This window comes from Nicotiana tabacum, chromosome 8 (assembly GCF_000715075.1).
Source record: "Nicotiana tabacum cultivar K326 chromosome 8, ASM71507v2, whole genome shotgun sequence".
NCBI lineage: Eukaryota > Viridiplantae > Streptophyta > Magnoliopsida > Solanales > Solanaceae > Nicotiana > Nicotiana tabacum.
The window spans coordinates 98,027,942-98,038,980 of record NC_134087.1 but is presented as its reverse complement, the minus strand read 5'-3'; positions in this window follow the sequence as shown (position 1 = coordinate 98,038,980).

Sequence of the window (11,039 nt, the reverse complement as noted above, 5' to 3'; positions counted from 1 at the left end):
CATCTGTGAAAGTTTCCAGAATCTCTTCTACCTCAACCTTTTTCTCAGCTCCTTCCAACTTGGACTAATGATCAGCTACTTGGTTCTCCGTTCCCTTTCGGTCACGGATTCCCAAATCAAATTCTTGCAGCAGTATCAACCATCGAATCAGGCACGGTTTTGACTCCTTCTTCTCGATTAACTACCTGAGAGCAGCATGGTCAGTATAAATAATTACCTTTGAGCCTATCAGGTATGCCTGAACTTGTCAAATGCAAACACCACTGCCAGCATGTCCTTCTCAGTCACAGTGTAATTTAGCTGGGCTCCACTCGACGTGCTATTGGCGTAGTATATTGGATGCATGATTTTATCTTTGCGTTGCCCCAGATTTGCTCCCACAGCATAGTCACTCGCATCACACATCAGCTCAAATGGTTGCTCCCAGCCAAGGGCAACTATGATAGGTATTGTTACCAGTCTCTTCTTCAATTCCTCAAATGCTACCCTGCAATCATCAGAGAACACAAAAGGGTGATCTGTTTCAAGAAATTTACACACGGGGTTAGCAATTTTGGAAAAATCTTTTATAAATCTCCTATAAAAACCGGCGTGTCCAAGGAAACTTCTTATTGCTTTGACGGAAGTTGGTGGTCGAAGCTTTGCTATCACATAAACCTTTGCACGATCTACCTCAATGCCATTACTTGAAACTAGGTGCCCCAAGACTATACCTTCTTGTACCATGAAATGGCTCTTTTCCCAGTTGAGTACCAGATTCGTCTCGATACACCTCTTCAATACTCTTCTCAAGTTTATAAGGAAATTATCGAATGAATTCCCCAACACTGAGAAATCATCCATGAAAACCTCCATTATTTCATCTACCATATCCGTGAAGATGGCCATCATGCACCATTGGAATGTGGCAGGTGCATTGCATAGGCCAAACGACATTCTCCGAAAAGCATAGATTCCATAAATGTAGGTGAACGATGTTTTCTCTCTGTCCTTCGGGGCAATAGAGATCTCATTATACCCGAGTACCCATCCAGAAAGCAAAAATGGGACCTCCATGCCAATCTATCTAGCATCTAATCAATGAATGGTAGTGGGAAATGGTCTTTTCTGGTAGCCAAGTTCAACTTCCTGTAATCCATGCAGATTTTGCCAACCTCTGACTGTTTGTGTAGAGATCAATTCGTTCTTCTCTTTTTTCACTACCATCATACCTCCCTTTTTTGGCACACACTAAATTGGGCTAACCCAGTTGCTGATAGAGATGGGGAATACGATTCACGCATCTAACCACTTAATCACTTCTTTCTTCACCATTTCTTTCATGTTGGGGTTCATCCTTCTTTGATGTTCTCTGGAAGGTTTGTGCCCATCTTCCAGTAAAAGCTTATGCATACAGAAGGCCGGGCTGATCCACTCAAAGTCTGCAATGATCCTGTCATGCCCCAAAAACCGAGGAGCGCGACCGGTGCTCAACCGAGTAAACCCGACTGAGCAAGCCTGTTAGGTTTCATTATACCCAAACTAATTCATGAATAAATAGTAGATGGACTCCATTAATCATACTTTGTAAGTATTTCATTAACAACTTCCATTTTATTTCCATTAGCAACTTAATTCATAATTGTCAAAATATTACAAGTCTTATAAATCTTTGCCAAATATCAAGATTTCTAACTCAATTCCCCATTATCAAATACCACCCACAATCTGTCTACGGAGCCTCTAAATACAACTGAAGAGTAATATGGAAATGCCGGCAACAAGGCTCCGGCTATACCTCAAAAAACAAAGTACATGATAAACAATTGATACAGGACTCCAAAATGAAGTGTGGATCACCAGGTCAGCTGAAAGGAAGATGTGTCACTAGCTGCGACCACCACTGCCTGCTATGGAACCACCTACATCCATTTAAAGACGTAGCGCCTCAGTAAAAAGGGACGTTAGTGCCATCGAATAGCACTAGTATGTATAACTAAACACCATCTCATTAGAAAGAACAACCATACAAGAACAAAGAAATCATAATGATTCAATAAAAGCTTTAAACAATCACCACATCATCAAATGAAAGGAATCACATAGCTTTCACATAATTTCCATAGCTTTAGTTTGGGGAATTTAATATTGTTCATCATTATTCACAATACCACCGCTTCCTTCAGCGGAGTCCGATCACGGCCCGATCGGCTAAGCCGTCTTGCCAAGACGTTACCCTTATTTCATTCTCACTTTCCAGTTTCAATTATCAATACATTACCACCATGTCTGTAGCATGGCGTTCGATCACGGCTCGACCGGCTAAGCCGTCTCATCAAGACGTTACCCTTTTCCATTAATCATCTCACTTCAATTTTTGTTTCACATATATTACTTCATAGGTACTTAGGGTTAAAATTATCACATCATACTTGGCAGTAGGCCACATTTCCTAACTCACATTCCACATCACTTTCACTTTCAACATCAAACTTGCAATTTAAGATAATGGGCACATACAAGAGCAATTCAAGTTATAAGCATAGAGGGGAATTCTCATGATTCGGCATAATAATCACAATTTAAACTTGACTTGAAATCTAGGCAATTTAGCATATAGTTCACATTCTTCACATATCCCCCAATTACCAAGAATAACACATTGAACACATTGAGACACACCTTTCACGTATATTCTTGCAACACCAAATCCTTTGAAATAACAAATACTACATAAATCAGATTCTGGACTTACAACATATGCAGGGACACCATGGGAGCTCAATTTCTAAGAAGAGGGGTTTTTACCCATACATACCTTGTTTAAGCTTCCCTTAAGTTACTACAATATTCCGGAAATTCTAGCAATCCCAATCTACTTCGAGACATAACAAAATTGAACACAAATTAGGAAGATATTCATGGTTTCGGCTCATTTGAGCATTTTATCTAACAGTAGTTGTGCATCTTGATTTCAAGGCTCATTTACAAGATTTCCTTCATTACCCAACCTAATCTTTACTTATTCGTGTTCAACATTCTTCTCACAAAACTAATTTATACATGCATGTATACATAATACTATTACAGCCAAGAATCATACCTCGAAAACCCATCTTATACCCCAAACTCGAAATTAAAGTCTAATGTATAGAACCTTACCTCCTAGATGAAGGACATGTGATTGGGTTCTTTGATTCTTGAAGACTTAAGCAAGAGATGGGTGATTATGAAGCTAGGCTCCTTCTCTATCTTTCTCTCTCTATATGCTCTCAACTCTCTCTAAAATCAGTAGAAAATGACCCCAAATGAAGCCCCAAAGACTATATATTGAAATGGGGTTGGGTTATAAAAATAGGAAAAATAAGCCTCCAAAATCGGGTCTGCGATCGCAGAATGGACCGCAAAATAAGAATGTGGGCCGCAGAATGAATCACAAAATAGGTGACCAAAAATGGGCAACATTGGCCTAATCTGCGACAGATCTGCGAACGCATAGTCAAAAATGCGACATATTTGCGATCGCAGATTCGACACAGGATCGCATTTTTCCAGCCTTTGGTAATTTGATCATAACTTTGTGTAGGGATGTCCAAATGACGAACGGTTTGAAGCGTCGAAAACTAGACTCGAAGACCTTTCATTTTATAGGTTCATCATAGAAAACCTTATATAAATATAGATATGCTCGTCCAAAATAGGGACTTGTGCGAACTCATTTGGAATCTTAGCCTATTACAAAATTTTCCAATTTGACTTAGACTTAGACCCTTCCTTGGACCCTAAATTACTTACCATAATACGTGAACACTTATTTACCCAATCTAATTGATGTCCATCATGTTAATAGCACATAAAATATTATAATTAGCCTACCTGGTATCATGAAATCCTAAATTAGTTAGCAAAATTTTCCGGGTCATTACAGGTCCACCCAATTGCAGTCTTGCACTCAATCAGTACCTGCAAAAGCTGTTCTGCCTACACATCTAACAAACTAGATGAGATAATAACAGGTAAAGGTGAGTTAGGTCCTAAGAATGCATACCTGAGATGAGATGGTAGTGGCTTCAGTTCCAACTTTGGTGGCTCTTCTATCGATGGCTTAGCTGGAGGAGTTTTTCTTTCCTCTAACTACAAAGGCTCAAATTCGAGCTCCCTTCTCCAAAAACCTTGGCCTTCAAGAGCAATTACCCACTCTGCCAAGTCTTCACCATTAGCTTCATCTAAGTTCATGAGATAGGCTGCTAGAGGGTCTTTAGCGTTCAATGCCTCATCTTCCTCCTCCAAAACCATATTCATCGTATCTATTAGAGAGCAATTAGCAAATTCACTTGGTCTCCACATAGATTTCTTCACGTTGAATGTTATCTCTTCATCGTTTAATCTCATTTTGAGCTCTCCAGTTTCACAATCAATTAAAGTTCTCCCAGTGGCCAAGAATGGTCTTCCCAAAACTATGGAAATTTTCTCGTCAACCCGACAGTCTAGAATAACAAAATCTACTAGGAACACAAACTTCCCAACATGTACTAATACATCATCAAGAATACCAGATGGCCTCTTCACTGTCCGGTCAGCTAGTTGTAGTAACATAGATGTGGGTCTAGCTCTCCCAATGCCTAGCCTTTTGTAGATAGCTAGGGGAATGAGGTTTATGCTTGCACCCAGATCACACAGTGCCTTAGCAAATGCATAGTTGCCTATCGTGCATGGGATTGTGAAACTCCCTAGGTTAGACAACTTTTCCGCTCTAGGTCTCGTCACAATAGCACTGCAGGTCTGAGTCAGTGTAACCGTGGCCAAGTCTTGAAAGTCGAACTTGCGGGACATCAAGTCCTTCATCATTTTTGCATAACCAGGCATCTCCTTTAAAGCATCAATAAATGGAATTTTTACCTGAATTTGCTTCAACATCTCCAAGAATTTCTTGTACTGCTCATCTTTCTGATACTTGGCCAATCTCTGTGGGAATGGTGCTGGAGGTCGCTTCTTCCATATGATTTGATTTTTTCTTGTTCAGGCGCTGCTTCTACTATCAGTTCCAGTGCAACCTCAGTCTCTTTCACAACCTCTTTTTCTTTGTTAGCATTCTCTTGTGCATGTTGTACCGTTACCTCAATTAACCTTGTTGAATCATCTATCTCAATAGGTACTGGCACCAGTGTCTCAGTCGGTCTGCTTTCATGAGCAATTTCTTATTCCAGATCTAGATCTCTACCATTTCGGAGACTCACTGCCATAAGCTACTTCGGGCCCTACTCTTTTGGATTGATTTGTGTGTCTGTAGGTTACGTCCCGTGGGGACGATTATTTAAGGCCATCGAAATCTGGCCTAATTGGATCTCAATATTTTTTATCGTTGATTCATGTGAGTCAACTCTGTCAGTTAGTTTTCCAGTGGACCCAATCACTTGTTGCATCATTCCCTCAAGTTAAGCAAACTCATCTTCGTGTCTCACAATCTGTTATTGTTGAGGTTGTTGATAAACCTGCTGCTGATTTTGCTGGTTGTAACCCTGTTGCCTTTGGTAAGGCACCACTTGTCCCTATGGTCGCATAGCCCCAAGATTGTTGTTGTTATTGTACTGCTACGGAGCTGGTCTATATTGTTGATTCTACTGACCCCAATTCTGACCACCTGGTCTCTGTCCCCCATAGTTGGCCACATATTTCATTTCCCAAGCTATCCCATCTATCCGAGTTTCCTTCTGATTAACCTTTAACTTGATACTCCTTGTTACAACCCATATCCATATGTGTTAGTTCATGCCATATATTAGTTAACATAAATCCAAGAAGGAATTATCTTTGAGATGATAAGAAGTCAATCCTATTGGTCTTAAGTGATACAAGAGTGTATAAGGGTGATTAACCAGTATTAGAAGTTAAACGAATCAAGGATGTTGTAACTCGTATTTTCAGGTAATCTAGCGGTGCTTAATACACTCAAGAGGTCATTTATTAAGGTATTTTAATCATATAATATCCGTATCATAAGTCTTAAAGTCAAACGATTTATGAAACAAAAGTCGACAAAAGTTGTCGCAACTTAGGTTGATAATTTTACTTAAACATTAGGTCAAATATTTCTAATCTTTTCTCATAATTTACAAGGAATTACGGGGTGATCTACCAACCAAATTAAATATCTATGAGTCTAGTTTCCAACTCATTAAACCGTTCATCGATACGATCTCGGAGTAGAGAGCTATTCGCGTTTTCGCGAGACTGCGCCAAGCACCTCTCTATGGGGCCCACTAAGGCGGTTTAAGATATTTGGACCTATATAGGATGCCTCCAACCCGTTTTAAGTCATTTCTTCTCACTATTTTCAGACCTTAGAACCCTAGGAACATCCTCTCAAGGTTCTCTCAAGATTCAAGACCCAAAAAAGGGCAAACAACACAAATCAAGTGTCGGGAATTCCGTGGCGCTAGTAAGTCTCTTGTTCTTCTTGTTGTTGCTCATTTTTGTGTCGTTCCAGCTCGTGTGGGAGGTTTTTTTAAAGGGTTTATGTTCTGTAAATACTCCCTCATGTTCTTAATATCAATCCTAGGTGATTTCAAGCCTTCTAAAGTGATTCTAGTGCCGAAAAACACTAATTGATCGCTAGTTTCGCTTTTTTGTTGTTGTGGCAGCATTGGAGGGATATTTCATGGAAATTTAAGGTCAAATTGGAGTTGTTCTTTCTGTATAAAGGTAAGGAACCTCTTACTCTATATGTATTTAAGATTATCCAAGTTGCGGCTAAGCTATTGAAGCTAGAACTTGTGAAATATATATCGAAAGGCTTGGTAGTAATGTTATTGTTTTGTGGACTGTTTTGCGTTGTTGTTGGGCTGCGTATTTTACTACTATCTTGTGGAGTTTTGGAGGAGGAAGGGTGTGGAGAAACACCATATATATGTAGGGTTATGGGCTGATAGTTATTCGTAACATTTCCAGGTTGTTTGACACGACTACGGTGGTCGTCGTATGTATGGAGTGATTAGGCTGTGTGTGGACTATTTTGGGAGGCTCAATATGTTTATTATTGATGTTGTTTAGGTTGTTTGGTTACTGTTTTGAATTGTGTGAGGTCATATATATAGGGGAGGTGCTGTCCATTTCATCGTAAAATAGGTTGTGGTCGATACATAATAGTTATGATGCTTAAATGATAACGATAGTATCGTTTCTCTTATTGTAGACTAAGGAGTTTTGACAATTGCATAGCTTGAGATTGGGGCAGTATATACAAGGTATGTGAGGCTATCCCTTTCCTTCTTTTGCACGACTCCGATTGTACATAATGTAATGAACAAGCTTCCAAAGATACTCTACTCTTAGAAGCTAGCAGTACTTACATTGTTTTCCCTCTTATGGAACAATTGATTTTAATGTTGCTTCTCTTATTCTTATGTTATCAATGTTGTTGGTACTTCCTGATTCTTATAAGGTTCATAGTGAAGAGTTAGTCCTAATAACGTGTACAGAGGATACCGACCTTACGTCACTCCGAAAGGTTTAGAATGTGATTCCATGAGTCGAGCATGCATTATATATATGTATCTATTTTACTCTACCGAGCCACGCTATAGTTGGCCGGGTACGGCACCTATTGTGCAACCACTGATCAGTTGGGTTTTACCGAGCTCCACGTGGCCAGGTACGATTTTTTTACCGAGCCTATTATGGCCGGGTACGATATGATGATGATGATGCCCACAGAGGCGAATGCTTTAAAGGTTTATGTATTTATACATATGTATCATGCATTTCATGTAAGTAGCCCTCAGAGGTACTAAGATGTTACAGGTTGTATATTCTCTATCCTTGCTTACATTACTGATCGTATTTATGGTTCCTTGCCTTACATACTCAGTACTTTATTCTTACTGATGTCCTTTTATTTGTGGATGCTGCGTGTCGTGCTGCAGGTCCTGATAGACAGGCAGGTGCAGCTCCCCCACCACAGTAGACTATCCAGTTCAGCGGTGATTGGCGAGATCCCTTCTCCGGACTTGCCTTGGTCTTGGTATGCAATTTTTGTTATAGACATTATGGGTATGTCGGGGCCTTGTTCCGGCTATGTTGCAGCACTTATGTTCTTTTAGAGGCTCATAGACAGGTGTCGGCTCATGTATAGTTTGGTATGCCTTGTCGGCTAGTTTTTGTTGTATAGTCTTTCATAGTAGCGTGGTAGCTCATACCTTATATGTAGTTTCTTGATTGTCTGGTCATCCCCTGCTATGTATGTTCATGCCGTCATATTTTATTGCTGGTTGTCCATGATCCAGGTCTATCATTTATATTGATCTCGTCATCCCTAAAAGATAATAATGAAGGTTAGATGAAATGTACGTTGGTGCTCGGCAAGTATGGTCGGATGCTAGTCATGGCCCTCCAGTTTGGGTCGTGACAGAGATCATGACAAAATGAAAGAAGGGCTTAGCCTTAACATACCGAGAATAGGGAAAACTTCGGCCTGATTCATCAATCTTTTTGGTGAGGATGCTCATTTGTGTCAATAGAGTGGCCGTATATTTAGCTATAAAGTTAGTCGGGTCTAAAGCCACTGAGTGAACCACAGGAGTGATTGGAGTATTTTTTGTTGTCCATCCTAAATTTTGTGCCATCTTGTCGAGTAGGATATTGCTTTCTCTGAATGTTCTGCTAAAAAATGCTCCACCTGCTGAAGCATCAACATTGGCTTTCAAGCTATCTGCCAAACCCATATTTCAGGAAGAATTGAATTTCGGGAAGTTCAGAGTTGTTTCAGAAAGAAAATTCTAAATTCAGAAGTTTTAAGTTGGAAGAGTTGATTAAGATTGGACTTTTGAGTAAACGACCGCGGAATCGGGATTTAAATATTCCAGTAGGTCCGTAAGATGATTTCGAACTTGGAAATGTTCGGGTTGAGTATCGGGTGATTTGAGTTCATTTCGATGCTTAATATGGAAAGTTGGCATTTTGGGGTTCCGAGCCTTGGAACAGGTTTGCATCGTGATTTATAACTTGCACGCAAAATTTAGCATCATTCCGGGATATTTAAGTATAATTTGGACGTGTTCGGCTAAGTTTAAAGTTTGAAAGTTCAAAGAAAGGTTTTGATCGTCTATTCATAATTTTGATGTTTATTTTGGCGTGATTTGAAGCTTCGACTAAGTTCGTATCATATTTTAGGATGCGTTGGTATGGTAGGATAGGGTCCCGGGGGCGTCGGGTGCGAATCAGATTAGAATCAGGTTGAGTTTTGGACTTAAGGAATTGCTGAAGCTTAAGGCTTCTGGTGTGATTGCACCTGCGAGGTTTATGGTTGCTGCTAAAGTAGTTCTGGGTGAGCTAAGCAATGGTCGTAGACGGGAGGAGGATTTTCGTATCTGCGAGCCCGCAGATGCGATGAGACTCCGCAAATGCGGAGTTGTAGAGGCGCGACTGGCTTCACAAAAGCGAATGAGATCACACAGGCGCGGAAGCACAGAAATGAGGTGAGGGCCGCAGAAGCGCCCTCGCAGGTGCGGCTAGTCGGGTCCTAAGTGACTTCTGCAAGAGCAGACATTTTTTCGTAGAAGCAGGGTGCCCGCAGGTGCGAGGATGCCTTGGCAGAATATATGTTGCTCAATCGGGATTTTTGCTCATTTCACTCATTCCTCTCTTGCTTGGGTGATTTTTGGGGTGATTTGGAAGAGCCATTTTCATCATCAATCTTGAAGTAAGATATTTCTACATATTGTGAGTTAAATACATAGCTTTTATATGAATTTAAAGATGAAAATTAGTAGAAATTGTGGAATTTTGGTAGAAAATCTAGAATTTGGTATTTTTGAATTTTGACCACAAAATTGGACATGGAATTAGGAATAAATTATATAATTGAGTTCATGGTGTTATGGGTAATGATAATTTTCAAGAATTGTTGGAATCCGGGCACGTGGACCCTAGGATTGACTTTGTTGACTTTTCGAGCGGAGTTGTGAATCGTTATAAATTGTTAAATTATACACACTGGAGTATATTTAGATGGAGTTGTACATTGTTTGAGTAGTTTTAGATCGTTTGGCTTTGAATTGAAGAGTTAGAGAGGCGTTGGAGCCGGTTATGTAACTTCGGAACGAGGAAAGTCTCCTGTCTAATCTTGTGAGCGGGAAACTATCCCCCCTAGATAATGTAATTCTTATGTGCTACTAGTTGTGGGTGCTACGTACGCACGAGGTGACGAGAGTCCGTACATAGATAAAGCATATTTATGTCCTGGGTTAGGCTAGATACTTATTGGGTATGCGTTGATTTACGTACTCATGATACACTTCTGCACCAAATGTGTAGAATCTGACAGGTTCAATGGGTAGTTATCTTGGTGCGTAGGCGCAGCCGCTGAGGAGACTTTACAGCTGCATTTTAGGCTATGTATCGCAGTCCACCAAGTCTCCATCGTACTATTTATTCTATCCTATCTTATTTACATTTTCAGACAAATGTTGTATTATTATTGTACTCCTTCGTAAATATTTATGCACTTGTGTCACTGGGTTTTGGGATGTCCTAGAAGTTGTTTGTGATTTTGCTTAGCATTTACACACTTTTATTATCTATTCGATTTAAATTGAAAATTTTCATGATTTTAATGCGCCAAAATCTTTATTCTAATAAAATTTATAATTTCGGAAATAATAAAATGCATAATTAAGTTAGTAGTTCACCAAGGCGGAATTAGCCGCCATCACGGCCTATAGTGAGTTTTGGGTCGTGACAAATTTCGATATGAGATTAATCTAAAGTGACATATGTACCATACTTCTTAAGCTTGCGAGCCTAGAAAGCCTACCTATCCTCCTAGATCCATCCTTGTCGGTTCGGCCTCTGTCATGGGTGTCACATTCACCCTTCTCTTCCTTCTTAAAGACGTCCTTGTCGCCCACTACCATACTGAAATCCAAGGTCGGCCGAAATTATCTAGAAAAGAAATTAGCTCATCCATTGTGGACGAGAGTATGTGCACCCCAAGTGCCGCTGCCCCAAGGCAGCTCGCTTGAAGAAGATCTACATTATTATATAATTGCATAGCTTACGCACCC